This window comes from Gigantopelta aegis, chromosome 3 (genome assembly GCF_016097555.1).
Source record: "Gigantopelta aegis isolate Gae_Host chromosome 3, Gae_host_genome, whole genome shotgun sequence".
NCBI lineage: Eukaryota > Metazoa > Mollusca > Gastropoda > Neomphalida > Peltospiridae > Gigantopelta > Gigantopelta aegis.
The window spans coordinates 4044095-4070459 of record NC_054701.1 but is presented as its reverse complement, the minus strand read 5'-3'; the positions used below and the strand labels follow the sequence as shown (position 1 = coordinate 4070459).

At 37.7% G+C, this 26365-nt stretch overlaps 1 protein-coding gene across 1 annotated transcript in view; it reads right to left on the bottom strand.

The window, feature by feature from the left end:
- LOC121367406 (integrator complex subunit 13-like) overlaps positions 1-26365 on the bottom strand; it is a 253339-nt gene that overhangs the window by 137142 nt on the left and 89832 nt on the right. The gene's annotated exons all lie outside the window — the stretch shown is intronic.

The window sequence follows — 26365 nt, the reverse complement described above, 5'->3', positions numbered from 1 at the left end:
ATGTGAGGTAGGGGTTTTGTTGGTTTTTTTAATGAAATGATAAGGGTAAAACAGAGCTGTGATAAAGGTCTATGTGAGGTAGGGGTTTTGTTGGTTTTTTTAATGAAATGATAAGGGTAAAACAGAGCTGTGATAAAGGTCTATGTGAGGTAGGGGTTTTGTTGGGTTTTTTAATGAAATGATAAGGGTAAAACAGAGCTGTGATAAAGGTCTATGTGAGGTAGGGGTTTTGTTGGTTTTTTTAATTGGAAATGATAAGGGTAAAACAGAGCTGTGATAAAGGTCTATGTGAGGTAGGGGTTTTGTTGGTTTTTTTAATGAAATGATAAGGGTAAAACAGAGCTGTGATAAAGGTCTATGTGAGGTAGGGGTTTTGTTGGGTTTTTTTAATGAAATGATAAGGGTAAAACAGAGCTGTGATAAAGGTCTATGTGAGGTAGGGGTTTTGTTGGTTTTTTTAATGAAATGATAAGGGTAAAACAGAGCTGTGATAAAGGTCTATGTGAGGTAGGGGTTTTGTTGGTTTTTTTAATGAAATGATAAGGGTAAAACAGAGCTGTGATAAAGGTCTATGTGAGGTAGGGGTTTTGTTGGGTTTTTAGGTGGAGGCATATTTGATTAAATCTTAAATACTGATACATGTGGAGAATTAAACATCACTGGAAATCCACGTGAATATTTAACTATATGGTAATTATTAACAATTATGTTAAAAGTAGCAAACACATTCCAAATAAGTTCATTTTATTGTAGGAATCTTTTAATTTTATGTTGTTGAAACCCTTGATAGGCAGCTCCAAAGACTTTGTCTAAGTTAATGTTTCACTGCTTTTGGTCTTAAACCATTCTGATCCAGTGTTGAGCAATGCCAGTGGCCTAACATACATGTACACAATGTTTATTCTACAACACACCTGCAGAAAAATTGGTGACTATCCTATGTCGCTATTTTAAACAACTTTTAGTGCCAAGCAGTTCCAATGACCTATGGGTGATATAATGAGCACATGAGATGGCTATTCTTCAAACACATCTCCAATATAGCTAAACAAAATATTTTAAAAGTTGATGTTTAAACCTAAATCATGTAATATTTATTCAATGTTTATTAGTTATCGATAAAATTTCGACTTTCAAATACTTTTTTGTGAGCTTTTATAGACAAATTACTTTTTTCTCTCATTTTAGTGTAATCTTTAGTCATTATGTTACAAAATACAACCATACTTGTCACAGTGGCAGTATTTAATTTAATGTTATAAACATTTTAAAACATGTTGTTAGGGATCACAATTCATGAAAATACATTTACCTGCTACACACACACATTTTAAATAGAAGCCGTAAACGAATCATCATCATCAACAAATCTGACCACTTTATCATCAATGAAAATCAAACTTACAAGTTTATTTTAATTAATGCCACCACTAGAGCACATTAATTTATTAATCATTCCCTATCGAATATTGGATAATCCTGACATAGTCCTACAAAAATATTGCTATATATAAAGGCTCGTAGGAACTCAAGGACGGAAATGTATGGGTTAATTTTACCTACTCTATGTAAAGTGTGTCCCCCACCCCCACTAGAGGTTGTGTCCCCCCACCCACACTAGAGGTTGTGTCCCCCACCCCCACTAGAGGTTGTGTCCCCCCACCCCCACTAGAGGTTGTGTCCCCCCACCCCCCCACTAGAGGTTGTGTCCCCCCACCCCCACTAGAGGTTGTGTCCCCCCACCCCCACTAGAGGTTGTGTCCCCCACCCCCACTAGAGGTTGTGTCCCCCACCCCCACTAGAAGTTGTGTCCCCCACCCCCACTAGAGGTTGTGTCCCCCCACCCCCACTAGAGGTTGTGTCCCCCACCCCCACTAGAGGTTGTGTCCCCCACTCCAGATATCATTCCTATTCCTGTGTGCTATTATTTGCGATTGTAACTGTAACAAATTATTGATTGCATTGCACAGTTGTTCATTTTAAGTAATTATTTAATTTGATCCAATAATTTGGTAATCATAATTATGACTGGTGTTTATATACATGTATATATTTTCAGCGTATACATTAGTATACAAAACTATATTGTGGAAAATGACAGGTGAATGTCTTTGAGCAACTCATATCTGTCTCTGATGGCCAAATCCAGTCAACTTGTCAGATTTTGTGGATTCGCCAATTTCCTCAGATTTTTTTACGATTTGAAAAGACAGGATTTTAGTCTGTTTACATGGTATAAGCATATTACAATTTCAATATTCTTGAGTTATATATGCAAAGACTGTGTATGGGATCGATTCATTTGCAGTTAAATCTAAAACTAACGAAATAGGTCATATGTAACAGATTATAGAACCTTTAATATCAAGGAATACAAATGAATCCTGGCAAACCAAGTAAGAGCCCGACCTCTGCCTCATACGAGGCATAATGAATGTCCAACAAGAGCCCTACCTCTGCCTCATACGAGGCATAATGAATGTCCAACAAGAGCCCTACCTCTGCCTCATACGAGGCATAATGAATGTCCAACAAGAGCCCGACCTCTGCCTCATACGAGGCATAATGAATGTCCAACAAGAGCCCGACCTCTGCCTCCTACGAGGCATAATGAATGTCCAGCAAGAGCCCAACCTCTGCCTCCGAGGCATAATGAACGTCCAACAAGAGCCCTACCTCTGCCTCCTACGAGGCATAATGAATGTCCAACAAGAGCCTGACCTCTGCCTCCTACGAGGCATAATGAATGTCCAACAAGAGCCCTATCTCTGCCTCCTACGAGGCATAATGAATGTCCAACAAGAGCCCAACCTCTGCCTCCTACGAGGCATAATGAATGTCCAACAAGAGCCCGACCTCTGCCTCCTACGAGGCATAATGAATGTCCAACAAGAGCCCTATCTCTGCCTCCTACGAGGCATAATGAATGTCCAACTTTACCAAACTAATGCATTGACCCTGAAAATTATGCACATACAGCAACAATTGCATGTACATTTCATGTTTATAAAAATTAACCACCTACACAAATGATATTGCTGCGTGTATTCAATACAAAATGGGGGTATTTTCGCGTTATTGCTGTTAGTTTTATCAGGACCATCTGCACCACAAATATAGACATCAAGGGTTGTTTTCCGATTCACTGATTAGTCACAGACATAGTGTTCTATGTCACAACAGTTAAAATTATGTTACGTTGAGTATAATGGTACTATAGCGAAATGCACTTACATATGAAATATATTTACTGACCCTTAACTTGTTTTGAATAGTATATTATTTCATCTGTCAAATAGAATAAAATATGTTGAATAATAAATAAATAAATAAATAAAATGAATGAATGAATGAATTAATTAAACATTTACTTTAATAACTTGGTAGTTTTGTTAACATGAAGATAGATGAATTATATCCACATAAGGTGCAACTGTATGTGTATATCAAACAACTTTCAAAGGTCTAAAGTTTGTTTTGTTAATTAATTAAACATTTACTTTAATAACTTGGTAGTTTTGTTAACATGAAGATAGATGAATTATATCCACATAAGGTGCAACTGTATGTGTATATCAAACAACTTTCAAAGGTCTAAAGTTTGTTTTGTTTAATGACACCATTAGAGCACATTGATTTATTAATCATTGGCTATTGGATGTTGAATATTTGGTAATTCTGACTCGTAGTCATCAGAGGAAACTCACTACATTTTTCCATTAGCAGCAAGGGATCTTTTATATGCACTTTCCCACAGACAGGAAAGGACATACCATGGCCTTCGACCAGTTGTGGTGCACTGGTCAGAACGAGAAAAACCACAATCAGTTGAATAATTCACCGAGGTGGTTCAATCCTGCAATGCAACGACCTGAGGCGAGCACTCAACCAACTGAGCTAAATCATGCCTCTTCATCGGTCTGTGGCTCATGAGAAACAGCTCAGCCGAAACTGAAAAATGAACTAAACACAAAAGTTGATACCACTTCTGACACTATCTTTGAAAAAATAACACATGTATATCTTAATTGCTATTCGACTTTGAGATGAGACTAAAGCATTCTACAAGTAATAAAAAACAATAGTTAAAGTAGATGTGTCTCTGAATATAAAGCACTGAGTTTGTATTAACTCTAAATCATGCAATGCATTATAAAATTATAATGTCTGACACTGTAAATGGCCAATGGTCATGGAAGTAATCATGACTATGCCTAACATCTTTTCAATTCTGCCTTGTGCAGAGATACAATTTTGATCAAGGAATATGGTTTTGTTATTCAGATAAACAAACTGAGGTGCTAGTTAATAAATACTAGTAACAATTGCTTTGATTTGTGCTTTTCTACAACAGAACATTTCATTTCAACTTAATTTTCATGCTTATATCCAGTTCTGTGAATATGGATGGGTTGACCATCACACCAAGGAGGTCAGTTCTGACCTCACATTGAAATCCGTGTGGGTGGGAGCCCGTATACTGGTAGCTACCAGAGTGAATATGGATGGGTTGACCATCACACCAAGGAGGTCAGTTCTGACCTCACATTGAAATCCCTGTGGGTGGGAGCTGGTACTGGTACCTACCAGAGTGAATATGGATGGGTTAACCATCACACCAAGGAGGTCAGTTCTGACCTCACATTGAAATCCGTGTGGGTGGGAGCCTGTATACTGGTAGCTACCAGAGTGAATATGGATGGGTTGACAATCACACCAAGGAGGTCAGTTCTGACCTCACATTGAAATCCCTGTGGGTGGGAGCTGGTACTGGTACCTACCAGAGTGAATATGGATGGGTTAACCATCACACCAAGGAGGTCAGTTCTGACCTCACATTGAAATCCCTGTGGGTGGGAGCTGGTACTGGTACCTACCAGAGTGAATATGGATGGGTTAACCATCACACCAAGGAGGTCAGTTCTGATCTCACATTGAAATCCGTGTGGGTGGGAGCCCGTATACTGGTAGCTACCAGAATGAATATGGATGGGTTGACCATCACACCAAGGAGGTCAGTTCTGACCTCACATTGAAATCCCTGTGGGTGGGAGCTGGTACTGGTACCTACCAGAGTGAATATGGATGGGTTAACCATCACACCAAGGAGGTCAGTTCTGACCTCACATTGAAATCCCTGTGGGTGGGAGCTGGTACTGGTACCTACCAGAGTGAATATGGATGGGTTAACCATCACACCAAGGAGGTCAGTTCTGACCTCACATTGAAATCCCTGTGGGTGGGAGCTGGTACTGGTACCTACCAGAGTGAATATGGATGGGTTAACCATTACACCAAGGAGGCATGTCTGAGCCACAGGAAACTTGGGCAATTTATTTCTGATCGAGTTCTTGTCAGATTGGCTTAATCACCCCAGACCTCAATATGTCAGTCTTCTTATAACAGTTATAGGAAAAACTCCTACATTAGTTTCCTGACAGAATGAATTATTATGTTGTTTTCAAGCTGTCAACATGTTTATAAACCAAAAAGAAGAGTTTCCATGATAGATAATAAAAACCTTTCCTTCTTTCCGTGTCCATTGTTAACTATATATACTTAAATAAAGTTAACCACATTTGTGAAACTTGGCTAAACCAAACCTCTGACAGTGTGAGCCCTGATAAAGTTCCAGTACTGACATTATATTGATGTGTGTGAAATGTGTTTTACTGTAGCATGTTATATAATACGAGTAACAGTGGTGTAAGAAGGTGCCAAAAAGTGTGTGTAGTGTTCGAGATTAACGGTATCCTGATATCCCAGGGATACCAGAATTTAATTTGGATACCAGACTTCAAGAACCCAGTATCCCACCGGGATACCATACAATGTTGTTGTTGTTTTTAATCCTGTGTTTTTATTTTTCACTAAACAATGAAAGTCGTCATTTACTGGTGAAGTTAAGTAACAGTATTTTCGAGCTCGTACCCAGTCTAATGCTATGTCATAACAAGATCTCCCCCAACTTATACCCAGTATAATGCTACACTGGAGCAATAGCGGCATTGCAATAGAATGGGAACGAGAACAGTGTCGTCCAAGTTTGTTACGATGTTATTTATGAATTTCATTGAAGTGAGATACTAAATTCTCAGGTGGGATACCAGATTTTTAAATGTTAGTATCCAACTGGGATACTGCCCAAAATTTTTAATCTCGAACACTGGTGTGTGGGGCCACACTTTTATATTTACACACTTTTACACTAATATAAAGCAAAATATCCTACGCCAGTGAGTAATGAACAGTGGAGATTCAGTGGTTATACTGAAATCCCAAGAATAGCTAGCAGCATGCAAGGTTATAAATGTTTGAACTGAACGCTACCAAGGTGTGCTGATTATGTGGTGCCAAGCAAGCATTTGATCAGGTTAAGTATGTAATATGTAGCTCTTATCATTAAGTAACCATGAGGTGTGTGTCGGCATTTCAGTTATTTAACACTTTAAATGTAAACTATGACATAAAGGAATGCAACATGGAATCCTTATCTAATTTTACCAGAAAATGGTTATTTAGAAAAAAGGAAAAAAGTAACATATTTTTAACAAGTTACATCATGCTCTTTCAAAGACTACTTTTTTAACACAATTTTGTTTTGTTTTTTAAATAAGAAAAATAAGAAAACAGATTTTCACAACACAATGAAATCCCCCAATAAAGTGTGAGATTTTGGCTTAAGGGTATATATTAGCAATTACCAAAGAGAGAAAATCCCACCATAAATATTCTGACAAAAAGAATTGTGTACCAATTTTATATCACTATGTACTGTAATGTCAATTTACAATACAAATTTGTGATATGGAATTCATTGCCAGTAGCATGGTTAACTTCCTGTTGATGAGGGCTTTTATTGCAGTCGGTCTTTTGCTGTTATACTAATGGAAAGAAATAAGAAATCAATCTGGAAAGAAATAAGAAATCAATCTAGCACAAACAGCAAAAGACTGACTGCAATAAAAACCATGCATGGACTCGAGATATTTTAGCATCTTGTTAAAAGAAAATGTTTTATCAGATGGAATAAGGAAAACTGTACACAAGTGTTTAACACCCAAAATAAGCACTCATCCCTACAGTCATGTTTAACAATAATAATTCTTTGGACTTATGCATGGAAGTAGGCTTGGGTGTGTGGCTGTGACTGATAAATCACCTCATTGATTGATCTGGGCATGCCATGAAATAAAAACTATTACATTTCCGCCTACAGTATCTGTTTGAAGGCAGAGAATTTTCATCACACTGTTTCCTGTGGAATAATGATCTGCCAAGATAATCTCACCTGGGTGTAGTGCTTGCGATGAAAACAAGAAGTAATAATGTTTTTTCTCATTAGTGTGCTTCAAGCCATCTCCGAGATGGTTGAAAAGTGACCCATCAAGGATGCTCTGATTATGATCAAACTGCTTCTGTCTTGTAAACGACCAGAAAAATCAACACATTCATTTAATCTTCTTTCTTTTTATCTCTTTTTTCTTTACTCAGATACTCAAGTAATTGTAATTTGTAGACACTGAAGAAAACTTGATCATTAACTAACTCAAAATTTTCAAACCAATTTTCAGCATTAATATGTACCGTATATCTTCGCCTATAAGTCAAATTTTTTTCATCCAAAAATTATTTTATAACTTGGGTGGTTGATTTATAAGAGGGTAAAAAAAAATCACCCAAAAATATTACCATTTTTGGGATTATTTTACAAGTTTTATTGTTGAATTATGCCCTGTATTTATACTCAAATATGTTAATTTGACAAATTTATTTTTTATAACCTTTTTTGGGGCATTAGACCGGTTTTGGTTATGCAAAAAGGCGTGCGATCTCACTCACATGCCAAGAGAAGTCCACTTAGTTAAAATAACAGCCATCACTAATAGCAAAAATGTAAACAATACTAACTACCTGTTGCCTGAGTTTATTTTGAAATATGGTCACTGGCATTAATCATTGTTCAAACAATCTTTTGTGGATGATTAGCTTCATGAATATTACTGTGCTCCCCTTAAAATAGCTTAGACTGGTCTCTGCAGTTCACCAGAGCAACAGGGACACACATCATTTGGTACAAAAACCAGTGAACTTTCCAGAGTTATCCTCCTTACATATTAATATGGTGGCAAAACGTGATTAACTGGTAATACTTTTAGTTTTATCGTAGTGATCTGTTGCCAGCTTTGATAAATAAAGTTGTTGTCTGTGCACAAAACCATGCTGTACAAGCCCATACAGTAACAGTCAAACAGCTTTCACTATCTACTAAGGGAATATTTCGTTTTGATGCTATGTAGTTTTATTGGAATATTGCAATGTACAAAACGTGAAAACCGAAGTTTGTAAACTAATTTTCTTTTGTTCAAATATCATACACTATTGTTCTCATGTGCTGAAAATAAGACATACTTCAATATTTATAAGTTGTTTTTCATGGGCTGACTTATAAACGGGTCAATAAAAAAACACGTTTTCAGGGCTTGAAATTAGGGACTCGACTTATAGCCGAGATCTACTTACAGGCGAAGATATACAGTATTGTTTATTAAAATATTGGGGTGTTTTTTTAAAATAAAAACATTTTTCATAATAAATGTATGTAGTATTAACAAAACATGTTTCAATAGGAGGTTTCAGTTCTTATCTTGAACATGAACATGCATCTAATTTGAATGACAAAACAGGAAGACTGTCACTACCAAGAGATCCTGTACAGACTGTTACACCCTCCTTGTGTCACTTGTAGAACTGCCACTACCAAGAGATCCTGTACAGACTGTTACACCCTCCTTGTGTCACTTGTAGAACTGCCACTACCAAGAGATCCTGTACAGACTGTTACACCCTCCTTGTGTCACTTGTAGAACTGCCACTACCAAGAGATCCTGTACAGACTGTTACACCCTCCTTGTGTCACTTGTAGAACTGCCACTACCAAGAGATCCTGTACAGACTGTTACACCCCCTCCTGTAGGACTGCCACTACCAAGAGATCCTGTACAGACTGTTACACCCTCCTTGTGTACCTGTAGGACTGCCACTACCAAGAGATCCTGTACAGACTGTTACACCCTCCTTGTGTCACCTGTAGGACTGCCACTACCAAGAGATCCTGTACAGACTGTTACACCCTCCTTGTGTCACCTGTAGGACTGCCACTACCAAGAGATCCTGTACAGACTGTTACACCCTCCTTGTGTCACCTGTAGAACTGCCACTACCAAGAGATCCTGTACAGACTGTTACACCCTCCTTGTGTCACCTGTAGAACTGCCACTACCAAGAGATCCTGTACAGACTGTTACACCCTCCTTGTGTCACTTGTAGAACTGCCACTACCAAGAGATCCTGTACAGACTGTTACACCCTCCTTGTGTCACTTGTAGAACTGCCACTACCAAGAGATCCTGTACAGACTGTTACACCCTCCTTGTGTCACCTGTAGGACTCCCACTACCAAGAGATCCTGTACAGACTGTTACACCCTCCTTGTGTCACCTGTAGGACTCCCACTACCAAGAGATCCTGTACAGACTGTTACACCCTCCTTGTGTCACTTGTAGAACTGCCACTACCAAGAGATCCTGTACAGACTGTTACACCCTCCTTGTGTCACTTGTAGGACTGCCAACACTAAGACGTGTATAATAAATGAAAATGTGCACATGACAGAGTTCAACAGAAGATATATAGCTATAATGGCACACACTCATGAATCACTGTTGGCAAAACGTGAGCCCACCCTTCCCCGTCAGTGGAACCCATCATAACTATAGCCTACAATTGCAGGACTAGCTCTGGCACTCACCAAAAGTGCCAGTTACAAATTTTAAAAACAATTATTAGCAAATTTTACTTAAATTTGGCGAAAATAATTTCATGTCATAATTGATATTTTGATAGAAAATAACCGTATTTTTGCCATTTTTAAAGTTTCGTAGATAATGTGAAATGTTCTACTCACCCAGAGCCATAGTCTCAAGACGGAATGAATGAATGAATGAATGTTTAACGACACCCCAGCACGAAAAATACATCGGCTATGTATGGTACGTCAAACTATGGTAAATGCAACAACAATGTGATCTCGAGACGGTTGTGATACCAGTAAACGTGTCTACCGCCATGTCTTACTTCCACCTCTCCCAACCCATTCTCTCTCATTGTCTTTCTGTGCTGCTGTAATTAGTTTTATGCTTTGTGTTTCATGTGTTTGAAAAGTGCAGTTCTATTGTAAAGACAAGTTAATTTCTTGCTCAAATGAATTCATGAGATTCTTGAAATATTCTAGCACTGACAATTTGACATAAAACATACCAATGTCATACATGTATGTATGTATATGTATGTATATATATATATATATATATATATATATATATATATATATATATATATATATACACACACACAGTGCACACATGTATTTACCTTATTATCCACATGGTTCAACATAACTGAGTTAATAAAAATCATACAAAGCACATGTGTAATGACGTGATATTGGGAAACGACATCATAACATGACATTAGTTTCTCAGTCCTAGCTTAGACTGTGCATGCGAAATATGACGTAATTTCGTCGTCTGCTTTTAGTTGTGCATGATTGAAACATTTTGATACTGTCCTTGTTATTCACACACAAATAACAATAATAAGATGGATAATAAAGAAATGATTACACTCATATGACATATCACAAAATCAGTGAGACTCACACAAAATGTGTGAGTGCCACTGATTTTACGAAACTCATGTCAGGATTCATGTATTACACTCGCTCTCATTTGGGCAATACAAAAATCCTGACACTCGTTTCCTAAAATCAGTATGACACACAAGCTCGTATAATAATTTCTATATATCACCACTAACAATGTAACTTGTAAAAGATATTTTAAAACAAACAGAACATAAAAATTTAAGAAGTAAAACACATTTCTGGTTTCTACATGTACATGTTTTGGAACACATTAGAAATCACAACCTTCCTGACAATCTTCTTTCTTTTCTTTTTTTCTTTTTTTTCCATGAATACAGATGATGTATACAAGGTAAATAAACAACAAGAACAACAACAAAAAGATGTAGAAAAACTGTTAACAGATTTACATGACTACTGTTACAGATGATGAATACAAGTAAAAAAAAGAAAACAAAGTGGCTTATCTTTATTGAGACTGGTTGTCTGTGAGATGAGTTTGTGCATGGCTAGAAAATGAACCCATAACAGAATGTTAATCTGGGGGTAATCGACTACTTACAACAAACACATGTTTTCAAAGAACTCTCTTCTTTGAACTGGGTGAACATGCACAAGTAGCTACCAGATGGTCTGTAAAGTCTTTTCAAGGCACTGGCCACACATGTACTACTGCAAGCCGCAGTGAACACAACTAGGAGATAAATCACTGTAAATACTTGTTTTCCATAGATAAATGGGCAATGAAAACCTATGTGTCAATATAACAATGCCCATTTTTCTTTGCTTATATTTTCAAACTGGAATGAGCTACGGTGATAAATACAGAGTCAAGCCTGGGTTAACCAGCCACCAAATGGAGTATCAAACAGTAGGTTGTTTAAACAGGTGGCTGCTTAATATAGGTCAACTTTTATTATATTAGATGATTTGGGAGAATAAAAATTAGGCCTCTAAACACAGGTGGCCACTATAGGTAGTACTAAACCAAATAACTTCTGGCTGCGTCAAAGTTTGAGGTACATCCAACTTTTGATAGAGCAGTTAAGTCCTATGATTGGTGATAAATGTGAGCGTGAGGGTCGTAAAAAAAAAGAATTTCATCTGGGCAAAATATTTATGTAATTGTATTTCATCTAGTACCAATATGTCAAGTCTTGTGCTTAAAACATGTATGGGGTATCTGTAAAAAAAAGTACTAACATTTTGTGCGGAACTAGGGTAGTCATAGATGCTACCTGTTATCTCTGAAATAAGCAGCTTGACCCCCCAATTTTTTCTGATTCACTTTAAGGGTGAGGGATAGTAGTGTTCATATCTGTGGTGTTTATGTCGATTGATACGATGCAGGTAGGAGTTTTAGCCACATATGTTACTGTTGTCATCTATGAGATTTGATTTGGTAGTATACACCCTTCAAAGTTGGTTTGACTAGTCCTAAAATGATCCATTCCAATACACCAGTAAAAAGGTGGCTATTGCATTCAGATGAGTGAGATTTAGTGTCTAAATATTACCAGACTGGAATACTGTAGAGAACAGCATGCTGTTGTACATGTACTAAATATATCAGAGTAGGTGATTGCAAAATTTATCAATATTGTATTTATAACTGAAGGAAATATCCTGTCCCATTCCTTCTGTAACAGAGTGCCCACCGGCAACTTGGATATCCTGCCCCGTTGCTTCTGTAGCAGAATGCCCACCGGCAACATGAATATCCTGCCCCGTTGCTTCTGTAGCAGAATGCCCACCGGCAACTTGGATATCCTGCCCCATTGCTTCTGTAGCAGAATGCCCACCGGCAACTTGGATATCCTGCCTCATTGCTTCTGTAGCAGAATGCCCACCGGCAACTTGGATATCCTACCCCATTGCTTCTGTAGCAGAATGCCCACTGGCAACTTGGATATCCTGTCCCATTGATCCAAATTGAATGTCCACTTCGGAAAATTCAGAACATTTAGCAAACACTTTGTCAAAACATTTTTGTTTTAAATATCTATACTACTATCGCTTTCATGAACATATGTCAGGAAAAACAAAACAATGCTCACGTTAATAAATTTTACTTCATTTTTTTTTAATATCAGAACTGCTGAATGCTGGTGCCAAGTACAAGGGCTGCTAGAGTGTGGTGCATAACTCTGCCAAATTTCTAAGATGTTTCTGACTTTCACAATAACATCACCCAATGATTCATGACTAGTGCATACTGCTGTTGACATTTTTGACTTTCACAATAACATCACCCAATGATTTATGACTACTGCATACTGCTGTTGATGTTTTAATTTTATTTTTATTAAGTGTCATTCCATACTTATTTACATTTCAATTCCAATATCGGTGACTTACTTTGAACACAATACTCAGGACACTGAATGAATGAGTTTTCATGCAAGGTTATCAATTGGATTTTTGAAATGATGACTGAACATATTAAAAGTATGTATGATTTGTATGTTTGATAACTGACTAATAAGGTTAATAAATGATTACATGTGACATTTGTTTGTTTGTTTGTTTGTTTGTTTGTTTGTTTGTTTGTTTGTTTATTTATTTATTTATTATAATGCTAATACAGCATGGTGGAGTTATACAATGCAGATACATCAATCATCGAACATCTGATCCCCAGTAGTGTAGAAGTTATGACTACATAAACCAATATGAATTTGGAGACAATTAACTGCACCAGATATCTTGGGTCCCAAACTGAACTACAGAACTAGAACAGCTACAGACCAAGATGGTCATCAATAACATACAAACAGCTTGTATTTGTACTGCACACTCATGTATCAAAACAATCAGGTCTTAACTGGCCCTGTAACATTTCACACCGATGCTGAATGCTGGTATGCACTATAAGACTGGAAATGTGTTATTTAATGACGCATTCAACACATTTTATTTACGGTTATATAGCATCAGACATATGGTTAAGAACCACACATATATTGAGAGAGGAAACCTGCTGTCGCCACTTCATGGACTACTCTTTTCAATTAACAGCACGGGATCTTTTATATGCACAATCCCACAGACAGGATAACACATACCACAGCATTTGATACACCAGTCGTGGTGCACTGGCTACAGCAAGAAATAGCCCGACCGCACATCAAGCGAATGCTTTACCACTGTGCTACGTCCAGCCCTCGGTATACACTATTCAGTTTGATAGTTGTGATAACTGTGCTGCAAGCTGCATGCAAAATGATTTAACCTCTTTCTTTATTTCACAGTACCAGAATCTCAAACTGTTACAAAGGAAGATAAAATATGAGTGGTCTACATGTACACAAATGTATGTACTACTATAGAAGCTATAACCTTATTAACAAAGTGAGTCATTTATATAGACTCTCTCTATTCAGAACACCATAAAAGACAAACCATTAAGTTTGTTTGTTTTGTTTAATGACACCACTAGAGCACACTGATTAATTAATTGGCTGTTGGATGTCACACATTTGGTACGTGTAATTGTGAAACACAGTGTTCAGAGAAAACTTGCTACATTTGGTACGTGTAATATTGTGAAACACAGCGTTCAGAGAAAACTTGCTACATTTGGTACGTGTAATTGTGAAACACAGCGTTCAGAGAAAACTTGCTACATTTGGTACGTGTAATTGTGAAACACAGCTTTCAGAGAAAACTTGCTACATTTGGTACGTGTAATTGTGAAACACAGTGTTCAGAGAAAACTTGCTACATTTGGTACGTGTAATTGTGAACAAGACCCTGCCCAACACGTGCCGAAACACAAACATTTCACATGGCTGACAATTCGTTCTTCTCACATCAACAATTATTTGATGACTACACACATTTTGAGTTTTGGAAGCTTAATATGTATACTGACATTCATAAACTATTTGCGATGTTAATATTTAGTGAAACCCCAAAATTTGATATACATGCAGGTGTTAACGACATAAAACTTTAACGAAATCGGCATATCAGACAATTAAGAAAAAAGAAAAAAAACTTAAATTGTAGGACTGGCTGTAAGAAGACTTTCTTGACATTATGCAGATTACAGACAAGTTAAATGTAGTAGAAAATTACAGTAATTTAGCTGCATGCTAACTAACATTTCATTTCAACTTATTTTAGTGCTTCTATCCAATTAAGGTTCAAGCATGCTGTCCTGGGCACACACCTCAGTTATCTGGGATGTCAGTCCAGGACAGTGGGTTAGTTGTTAGTGTAAGGTGAGAGAGAAGAGGGTGTAGTGGTCTTACACCTACCCACTGAGTCGTTAAAACTCACTCTGGGTGGGAGCCGGTACCGGGCTGCGAACCCAGTACATACAAGCCTTATGAGCGATAGCTGAACCACGACACCACCGAGGCTAACTAACATGTTTTCTATACTTATAGTTTTTCACTAACACATAACCCTTGTTGTGTGTGGAGTTAATCACTGACAAACAGTCACACTAAGTCTGTTTTATGTCTCTTTAGGTTTAACAGGGCTTAATTTGGATCTCACTCATTTGGGCACAATAGGGAGTGTAGGAAGGTTGTTTTAGTTCAGTACTGTTGTTAACAGCTGCTGGACAGTTGTCAATATTCACAAATGTATTTAAGTTATTTTAATCTAATTAATCTTAACATTTCAGTGGTTTTAAGGTGAAATATTATAGGTTAGCATGTTTGTACTTAATTTGGGCTTTATTATTTAAAGCCCTGTATAGTGTGATTAAATATTAGCATTTTGTATGGCCTCTCTAAGTTTGCTAATATTTAATGCTCACTAACATTTCCTGATTTAGAGTAGGTACTAAGAAAAATAATAATGCCTAGGCCAGAAAAAAAAGAAAAAATTCAAAAGCTTATCATAATTAAATACATAACACTTTAATCATGAGTTTGAACCAATTTTGAAAACTGCATGCATTATTATCATTATCAAACATGTTTCAAGCATGGCTAATTCACATGATTAGCCTCCACAGTCAAAGCAAAATACCATCGGTTTGCTAACACAATCGACATTGTAATTAAGACTGGTGAAGCACATTCCACAATGTGTAAATATGTTCCAAAATGTATAAGTACATTCCAGAACAGTGCAAGCGCATGATAAAGCAGGTTAATGAACAAACAAGCAAAAAATCTGCAACCGTTCAGTTTCCAGTTCTCATGCAGTTAATGAGCTACAGATGATTTAAAACAGACAATTAATTCTGCAGACAAGTCAATGCATTTATATTCTTAAAATAGTAGCTATGTATATAAATAGTAAGTAGTCAAGTGTGTATATTTATTCAACTATCCTCAATGCACAATTAGAATAACCAGGGGAGGAGGAAGGGGGGGGGGGGGGGGAGATATAACTGGTCATTAACATTGCATGATGCTGCTTGTTTTCAGTTGAGACATTTCTGATAAATACAACCTGACTAAATACTGACAACTCAATTGGACCTTTGAGCATTTGATATCTAATAGCAAATAGTTAGATGTTGTTAAACATTCATTCATTCATTCATTCATTCATTCATTCATTCATTTATTCATTCCATTAGAAATATAATATTTTTAGTGTGCTTGTTAATATTTAAAACTTTTGTAGTTGGAGAAAGGGTTAAATACTGAATTATGTTTACCACTTGAGATTAGTGAAATGATGATGATGATGATGATGATGATGATGATGATGATGATAATGATTTGTTTTCATACTTATAAACATACAGCCGAGGTTCAGGAATGCTAGCTGTTATAGACTTGCTAAACTGGAAAAGAAAGGAATGTTGAATACCTGGCACTCTGGCACATTTAGTGTCTAACATATGGTAATGGTGAATCTAGAGGCAACCTGCTGTCACCACACAGAATATTCCTAACAAACAACAGCAAGAGAGCTTTTATATTCAATTTCTGTACACCCAACTGGATGGGATGCTGCAACCTGTGGGTCAGACTCGATGAGCAATTGACACTGTTACAAAGCGTGCATGTGAAAGGTGGAATAACTGGATGTGCAACAAAAATCCAGTAGCCCGTCTGACTACGGAGTTTAGACATTTGATAGCCCGAGTGAGAAATTAGTAGCCAAAATATCCTGGGCTGCCGATAAGGTTGAGCCCTGATATGGAGTAGAAACATTTAGTTCTGGCATATTGGATGCTCCTGGTTATCTCCTACATGCAGTTCTAACATCCTTAATAGCAAAACAGCACAACTTTTCATATAGTAGTCATGGAGCAATGGTCAGTACTTATATATATATATATATATATATACACATACATATATATATTATATTATATTATATATACACCTCGTCATAAATATCGCACCACCCAATTTTGTTCACTAAGTAAAACTGGATCTTCAGCCTCATAAAAATGGTGCTTAGAAAAGCACATTAAACTGTTTATATGGCCTCATGTGAGCGTTCAGTCAGAAAATTTACAACACAAGACCGAATTTGAGCACTAAATGAGGGTTTAATTGTAGCAAAGTAAAGTTCACTATAATCACCGTAAAATACGGTGAAATAAGTATGGCTGCCGGGGTCGTTACAACAGACACACAACACAGTACACAACACAGTTCACATTTCATTAATGTCAAACACACTAGTAAGGTCCACAATGACTGGCTAACTCAGTATCTGGTGTAACCGCCTCGCACTTGGATAACATGTTCTACACGCCTTCTCATGCTTGTCACCAGACGTCTGATGCTCTGTTGAGGGATCTGCTGCCACTCATCATGCAATGCATGGGTCAATTCCTGAAGGTTCTGAACTGGAGGATCCCTTGCTCTCACCCTACGTCCCAAAATGTCCCACAAATGCTCAATAGGATTTAGGTCTGGACTTCTGGCAGGCCATGGTAGTGTCTCAATGGCGTTGTGTTGGAGATGCTGAACAACAGCTCGAGCACGATGTGGTCTGGCATTATCGTCCATGAAGACTGGACGTGTGGCGAGAGCATGGTTATCGAATGAGGCACAACAGCACCGTCCAGGATCAAGTTCTGGTACATCTGTCCATTCAGTGTTCCGGGAACTGTGATGAGGTCAAGTTTACAATCATAGGAACAACACCCCCACACCATGACGGATCCACCCCCAAATGGAACCTCAGCTTGAATGTTCCTCTGATCATATGCTGTGCCTCTCTGCCTCCAAACTCGTGCCCTCCCGTCTGTATGATGCAACAAAAATCTGCTTTCATCGGACCAGTGGATCCTTCTCCATGTCCTCAGGTTCCAGCGATTACGTGCTTGGCACCAGGCTAAACGGGCATGGCGGTGCTGATTTGTGAGGAGTGGACGTCTGATTGGTCGTCTTGCTCTCAATCCTGCAGAATTTAGGCGTCGTCTGATGGTGCTGATGGACACTCTGTTGTATGGATGCCATCCATGTCGCAGCTGTGTACAAGTAGACTTTGGGCTTCATCTGGCTTGGCGTACGAGAGCACGGTCTTCCCTGTCATTGGTTTTTCTGGGACGTCCAGACCTCGGTGCATCCTTCACTTCACCGGAAGCAGTATGTTTACGTATTAGCCTGCTGATGACAGTGTGATTAATCTTCAATTGTGTTCCAATAGCACGACATGACATACCAGTCTGGTGCATACCAATAATTCGCCATCTTTGGTTCAGAGGCACTGGACGGTTGGGCATTTCACTGGTTGGTCAAAATAAAGCTTAATTTATGCCTAAAATCAAATTTTAGCTGTGTCTGCCAACATAACATACACCAAAAGAGGCTATGTGCATACTGCATTGTTAGCAAACCGACCCCCGGATCAATCATGCTCGACTGAGCAGGCACGTGCAGCTCGGAACAGGGTGTGTTTGTGATATTATGTTCACAGATGTTGTAGTATATTAAATATATACTTGTAGTTTAAAAAACCGAAACTTATATTTTCTAATTTTACTTTAAAATGTGTGGTGCGATATTTATGACGAGGTGTATATATATATATATATATATATATATATATGACCCAAACATTTGATAAAAAAGTTAATACTGCCAGGCCTGCTATTGGTGATAAATGTGACAAGTGTTGTCAAAACATTTTGTTTTATCTGAGCAATAAATGTATACACGGTTATTTCATCCAGTATCACTGTGTATAGTACCCATGTGCTTGAAACACAATTAAATACTTCAATTTAGTGCAAAACTAGAGTTGTAAATAAACAAGCATTCTAAGAGTACTGCCCAACAAATTTTCATATCTCCTAAGTTCAAGGGCCATAACTCTGTGAAATTTCAATAAATCGCCATTAGATCAAACTTGATCTGTAACAGTATATGAAAAAGCTATACACAAACTGTTCAGCTCAATATCTTGAGGCATTGTGAAAAAAAGCTGGATTGTTTTTTCTTATCTCCTAAGTTCAAGAGCCATAACTCTGTGAAAAGTGGGTAAATCATCACAAAAGTAAAACTTGATCTGTAACAGTACATAATAAAGCTAAATTCAAAATTTCAGTTCAATATTTTGAGGCACTGAGAATAAAAAGTGACGGATAGACAGACGGATGGACAGACAGATGGATGGCGATGAAACTAGTCCCTTCCAGTTGGATGGGTAGGGCACTATTGAACTTCCTGTTTGTTAAAGTTCTGGAGGCTTGTTTTCATAACAGCATTGCTTTATAGCCATGTACACACTTTCCATTTTCTTTCATATCTTATCTGTACCAATATGCAATCATAAATCAGCAAGCAGACATGAAGAAAAATACAAACAAAAAGATGTCTGACAAACTGTCTTTGAGATGCCGACAACTTGCATGCAGGAATATCAATATTGTTAACAAGTGTATGAAAGCTGCTGCAGAAGAATACCAAATGCCTGTGTGATGGCAACATGTGGCTGATGCACCGTGCATCATGTAGCAGGTGCTTCCAGTACACCACTGCACTTAGCATGTGGCTCCAATACCTGTTAGATCATCATCACAGCAGGTCAAATGTTTCACACGCATTGCTCAATTATAGCAACTGGAAATGTCAGGCTGTTAGTGGAGTATGTATCGTGCAGTAAGAATGTTCATCATAATTCTACCTTTCATCTCATAGGTATCAAGATGAGAGAAACAGTCAGAATCCTAGAAGTCTTAATTGTTTCTAAAAATATATTTTTTAAAGACTTTCTTTCATGTACATAAAGAATTTAAAAGTGAGTATGGAAAGAAAAAGAAAAGAAAAAGTAAATTCTTTTTAGTTATTAAGTGTTTCTACGAAGAAACTGTTAATGTGGAAAAAAAAAATGTGAGTGAAGATTTCACCAAGTGATATGAGCCACAGTGTGGAATCTCACTTGTACCTCGTATTTCAGTCTTCTCTCCTTATTTCAGTCTTCACTTCTTATATCAGTCTTCACTCCTTATATCAGTCTTCAGTCTTCACTCCTTATATCAGTCTTCACTCCTTATATCAATCTTCAGTCTTCACTCCTTGTATCAGTCTTCACTCCTTATATCAGTCTTCACTCCTTATTTCAGTCTTCACTCCTTATTTCAGTCTTCAGTCTTCACTCCTTATATCAGTCTTCACTCCTTATATCAATCTTCAGTCTTCACTCCTTATATCAGTCTTCACTCCTTATTTCAGTCTTCACTCCTTATATCAGTCTTCACTCCTTATTTCAGTCTTCACTCCTTATATCAGTCTTCTCTCCTTATATCAGTCTACACTCCTTATATCAGTCTACACTCCTTATTTCAGTCTTCACTCCTTATTTCAGTCTACACTCCTTATATCAGTCTACACTCTTATTTCAGTCTTCACTATTTCAGTCTACACTCCTTATTTCAGTCTTCACTCCTTATTTCAGTCTTCACTCCTTATTTCAGTCTTCCTTATTTCAGTCTACACTCCTTATTTCAGTCTTCAATCCTTATATCAGTCTTCACTCCTTATATCAGTCTTCACTCCTTATATCAATCTTCAGTCTTCACTCCTTGTATCAGTCTTCACTCCTTATATCAGTCTTCACTCCTTATTTCAGTCTTCACTCCTTATTTCAGTCTTCACTCCTTATTTCAGTCTTCAGTCTTCACTCCTGATATCAGTCTTCACTACTTATATCAATCTTCAGTCTTCACTCCTTATATCAGTCTTTACTCCTTATTTCAGTCTTCACTCCTTATATCAGTCTTCTCTCCTTATATCAGTCTTCACTCCTTATATCAGTCTTCACTCCTTATATCAGTCTTCACTCCTTATTTCAGTCTACACTCCTTATTTCAGTCTTCCTTATTTCAGTCTACACTCCTTATTTCAGTCTTCCTTATTTCAGTCTACACTCCTTATTTCAGTCTTCACTCCTTATTTCAGTCTTCACTCCTTATTTCAGTCTTCACTCCTTATATCAGTCTTCACTCCTTATATCAGTCTTCACTCCTTATATCAATCTTCAGTCTTCACTCCTTATATCAGTCTTCACTCCTTATTTCAGTCTTCACTCCTTATATCAATCTTCAGTCTTCTCTCCTTATATCAGTCTTCTCTCCTTATTTCAGTCTTCACTCCTTATTTTAGTCTTCACTCCTTATATCAGTCTTCCTTATTTCAGTCTACACTCCTTATTTCAGTTTTCACTCCTTATTTCAGTCTACACTCCTTATATCAGTCTACACTCCTAATATCAGTCTTCTATCCTTATTTCAGTCTTTACTCCTTATTTCAGTCTACACTCCTTATTTCAGTCTACACTCCTTATTTCAGTCTTCACTCCTTATTTCAGTCTTCAATCCTTATATCAGTCTTCACTCCTTATATCAGTCTTCACTCCTTATATCAAACTTCAGTCTTCACTCCTTATTTCAGTCTTCAGTCTTCAATCCTTATATCAGTCTTCACTCCTTATATCAATCTTCAGTCTTCACTCCTTATATCAGTCTTCACTCCTTATTTCAGTCTTCACTTCTTATATCAGTCTTCTTTCCTTATTTCAGTCTTCACTCCTTATATCAGTCTTCTCTCCTTCTATCAGTTCTCTCCTTATTTCAGTCTTCACTCCTTATTTCAGTCTTCCTTATTTCAGTCTACACTCCTTATTTCAGTCTTCACTCCTTATTTCAGTCTTCACTCCTTATATCAGTCTACACTCCTTATATCAGTCTTCTCTCCTTATTTCAGTCTTCACTCCTTATATCAGTCTTCACTCCTTATATCAGTCTTCACTCCTTATTCCAGGGTACACTCCTTATTTCAGTCTTCCTTATTACAGTCTACACTCCTTATTTCAGTCTTCACTCCTTATTTCAGTCTACACTCCTTATATCAGTCTTCTCTCCTTATTTCAGTATTCTCTCCTTATTTCAGTCTTCACTCCTTATATCAGTCTTCACTCCTTATATCAGTCTTCACTCCTTATTCCAGGGTACACTCCTTATTTCAGTCTTCCTTATTTCAGTCTACACTCCTTATTTCAGTTTACACTCCTTATTTCAGTCTACACTCCTTATTTCAGTCTACACTCCTTATTTCAGTCTTCACTCCTTATTTCAGTCTACCCTTATTTCAGTCTTCACTCCTTATTTCAGTCTACCCTCATTTCAGTCTACAGTCCTTATTTCAGTCTTCACTCCTTATTTCAGTCTACCCTTATTTCAGTCTTCACTCCTTATTTTAGTCTACACTCCTTATTTCAGTCTTCCTTATTTCTGTCTACACTCCTTATTTCAATCTTCACTCCTTATTTCAGTCTTCAATCCTGGCCAGGCTAGTGATTTCTGAAGCAATAGTAGAGCTATGAAATTGCAACTACAGCACACGCCATAGTAGTGGGTTTCCTCTCTAAGACTATTTGTCAAAATTACCAAATGTTTGATATCCAACAGCCGATGATTAATAAATCAATGGGCTCTAATGGTGTCATTAAACAAGCAAATTTTGTATTATAATTATTTTACTAAAACAAGACAGCAAACATGCCCAGGCTGGAACACAAGATACTATAGTAACCATTCTTAAAATTAAGACTAATTCAGATTTCATTTGATGTATCTGGTCATTCAGTCTGTTTTCTGGGATCTTTCCCATGAGTTTCTGATCTCTGTCACATTGTAAAAAAACAGGAAAACATGCTTTATGACAAATAGCAAAATCTTAATTTTTAAATTACCACTTGTTGGCAGTCTGTACAACGTGCACTGTTAGCTAGTATCTGTATGTTATCAGTTCCACAATCCACATTTAAAACATTCAACAAGGTTATCTTTATTTATAAATTAACCATGAACTTAACATCCTAAATACATCAAAGTACTTACCACCGATCAGATATTTTGAAATTCACCAGAATCACTATAAAATGTCATCTTTATGGTTTTATATATATTCAAGTAGCAAAGATGTTCCCAGAGGTCAGTGATTACGACTGACAGTTATAAGGATGCATGTTATGGAAGATTTCAAAGAAATTTCAGGGATGTCTGACTTATCCTATGTACATGTTGGTATCAAAGCGCAAGTCCGAATGTAAAGTTATTCACAATGTTTGTATTTCAACTGACATGGAAGTGCAATCTTATAGATTTGACCGAATAACAACATGGATACTGCCCTCACTGCTGGGACACTTGGACTATGGGTTTTTTCTTACTAATACTGTCATCTACATGTATACTACAGCTTTCATTACAGGCACCGGCCTCGGTGGCGTCATGGCAGGCCATCGGTCTACAGGCTGGTAGATACTGGGTTCGAATCCCAGTCGAGGCATGGGATTTTTAATTCAGATACCGACTCCAAACCCTGAGTGAGTGCTCCGCAAGGCTCAATGGGTAGGTGTAAACCACTTGCACCGACCAGTGATCCATAACTGGTTCAACAAAGGCCATGGTTTGTGCTATCCTGTCTGTGGGAAGCGCAAATAAAAGATCCCTTGCTGCTAATCGGAAGTGTAGCCCATGTAGTGGTGACAGCGGGTTTCCTGTCAAAATCTGTGTGGTCCTTAACCATATGTCTGACGCCATATAACCGTAAATAAAATGTGTTGAGTGTGTCGTTAAATAAAACATTTCTTTCTTTCTTTCATTACAGGCACGTTTGTTCATCATTATACATGTACAGCCAATAATAGTGGTTGGTTTGGGATCAATTCCCGTCAGTGGGCCCATTGAGCAATTTTTTCTCGTTCCAGCCAGTGCAGGGTGAATGGTATATCAAAGGCTGTGGTATGAGCTATCCTGTCTGTGTGATGGTGCATATAAAATATCTCTTGCTACTAATGGACAAATGTAGCAGGTTTCCTCTCTAAGAAAATATGTCAAAATTATCAAATGTTTGATATCCAATAGTCAATGATTAATAAATCAATGTGCTATAGTGATGGCGTTAACCAAAACAAACAAATAAAATAGTCTTTATTTAGTCTTTAGAATAGAATGATATTTGTATGTGTCTTGTTTGTTCAAACATGTAACATGTTTTGCATCCAGTTCCGTATGTGGAATGTTTATATGCAATAAAGTTTTATCTTTTATCTTTTTATCTTTACACCGATTTCACTGATCACAAATTAAGATTGTAGATGCCAAAATAGTTTTAACATGTTCAGTTAATGACAAAGTGTTGTGCACCACACTACATGCCCATACTTTAGAAGAGAATATATTGGTTGATTTATAGCTCTTAGAGAAGGCTGGGGCAGCCCGATTTACCGTCCAGTCAGAGGGTAGAATGTGCACTTCCTATACACCATGCATGCACGGGCTGGCTCCCATTATTCAATTAGAGAAGTCTGGGGCAGCCCGATTTACCGTCTAGTAAGAGGGTAGAATGTGCACTTCCTATACACCATGCATGCACGGGCTGGCTCCCATTATTCAATTAGAGAAGTCTGGGGCAGCCCGATTTACCGTCCAGTAAGAGGGTAGAATGTGCACTTCCTATACACCATGCATGCACGGGCTGGCTCCCATTATTCAATTATCCAACAGCACTTGTCTAATCAGCCTCACAGATCTTTATCAGCTACAGTTTTAACCTTCTGGTGGGATTTATCAGATCTGTACTACATAATATTTGGTCAATACCTGATTAGCATAAGATTTCCCTATCCTTATATGTCGGTGGCCCACTAATATTCATAAACCCGGTGGTTTTGCCCGGCTCTTGAAATACACCTGCATATCAAATACACATTTTAATAGGTTGGTTGATTAAGTGACAGGCGAGTTATTGGAAATACTCTATTAGTATGTTGCACATGTATTTGTGAGCTTTGTGGCTGTGTAATTACACAGCTGGTTACTTGGATATTACATGGCAGTTATCCGAGGCTTTGTAGCATATGGTATATACTCCAGTATAACATTTAAGTGAATTTAGCTCATACCAGATTGCCTGATAGCTAATTAAGTGAAAAACACTGGCAAACGTGGCTATTTATATACAACAAATCAGCAAAATCCATTATTGCCACACAAAAAACAACAACTCTAAAATGATAAAATGGTGCAATTATTTGCTTTAATGGGTTTTTAATGTGTTTTTTTTTTGTTTTTTTATAAGTATCCGACAGACATAAAGTGTCTTACATTATGACAGCTCCTGTTGCAATGCCAGATGGAAATCAATGCAGCTTCACTTACCTCTCATCTCAGCCATCAAAATACGTTGAGAACAATTAGTCAAGTTACCAGGTGCTTACCAAATGTTAGAAAAGTCAACAGTACGTCATTTTCTACAAAATCTTATTAAACAAAAAAAGAAAGACATGTTTTATTTAACGATGCACTTAACACATTTTATTTAAGGTTATATGGCATCAGACATATGGTTAAGGACCACACAGATATAGAGAGAGGAAACCCACTGTCGTCACTTCATGGGCTACTCTTTCCGATTAGCAGCAAGGGATCTTTTATATGCACCATCCCACAGACAGGGTAGTACATACCACGACCGTTGATATACCAGTCGTGGTGCACTGGCTGGAATGAAAAATAACCCAATGGGCCCACCGACGGGGATCGATCCCACACCGGCCGCACATCGAGCGAATGCTGTGCCACTGGGCTACATCCCGCCACCTTAGTAAACAAGACTGAGGTACTTGTGCCACAGGACTGAACCACCTTGGTGCTTCTATTCAGCTGATTGGATTACATCCTGCCACCTTAGTAAACAAGACTGAGGTACTTGTGCCACAGGACTGAACCACCTTGGTGCTTCTATTCAGCTGATTGGATTACATCCTGCCACCTTAGTAAACAAGACTGAGGTACTTGTGCCACAGGACTGAACCACCTTGGTGCTTCTATTCAGCTGATTGGATTACATCCTGCCACCTTAGTAAACAAGACTGAGGTACTTGTGCCACAGGACTGAACCACCTTGGTGCTTCTATTCAGCTGATTGCATTTTTTCCCATTCCAACCAGTGCACCACAACTGGTCAAAGGCTGTAGTATGTGCTTTTCTGTCTGTGGGAAAGTGCATATAAAGGATCTCATGCTTAGGAAAAATGTGTCGGGTTTACTCTGATAATGTGTAAAAATTACTAAATGTTTGACATCCAACAGCCAATGATTAATTAATCAATGTGCTCTAGTGGTGTCATTAAACAAAAACAACAAACATTTTTGTGCATATATATATGTGTGTGTATAATACACACACACACACACACACACACACACACACACACACAC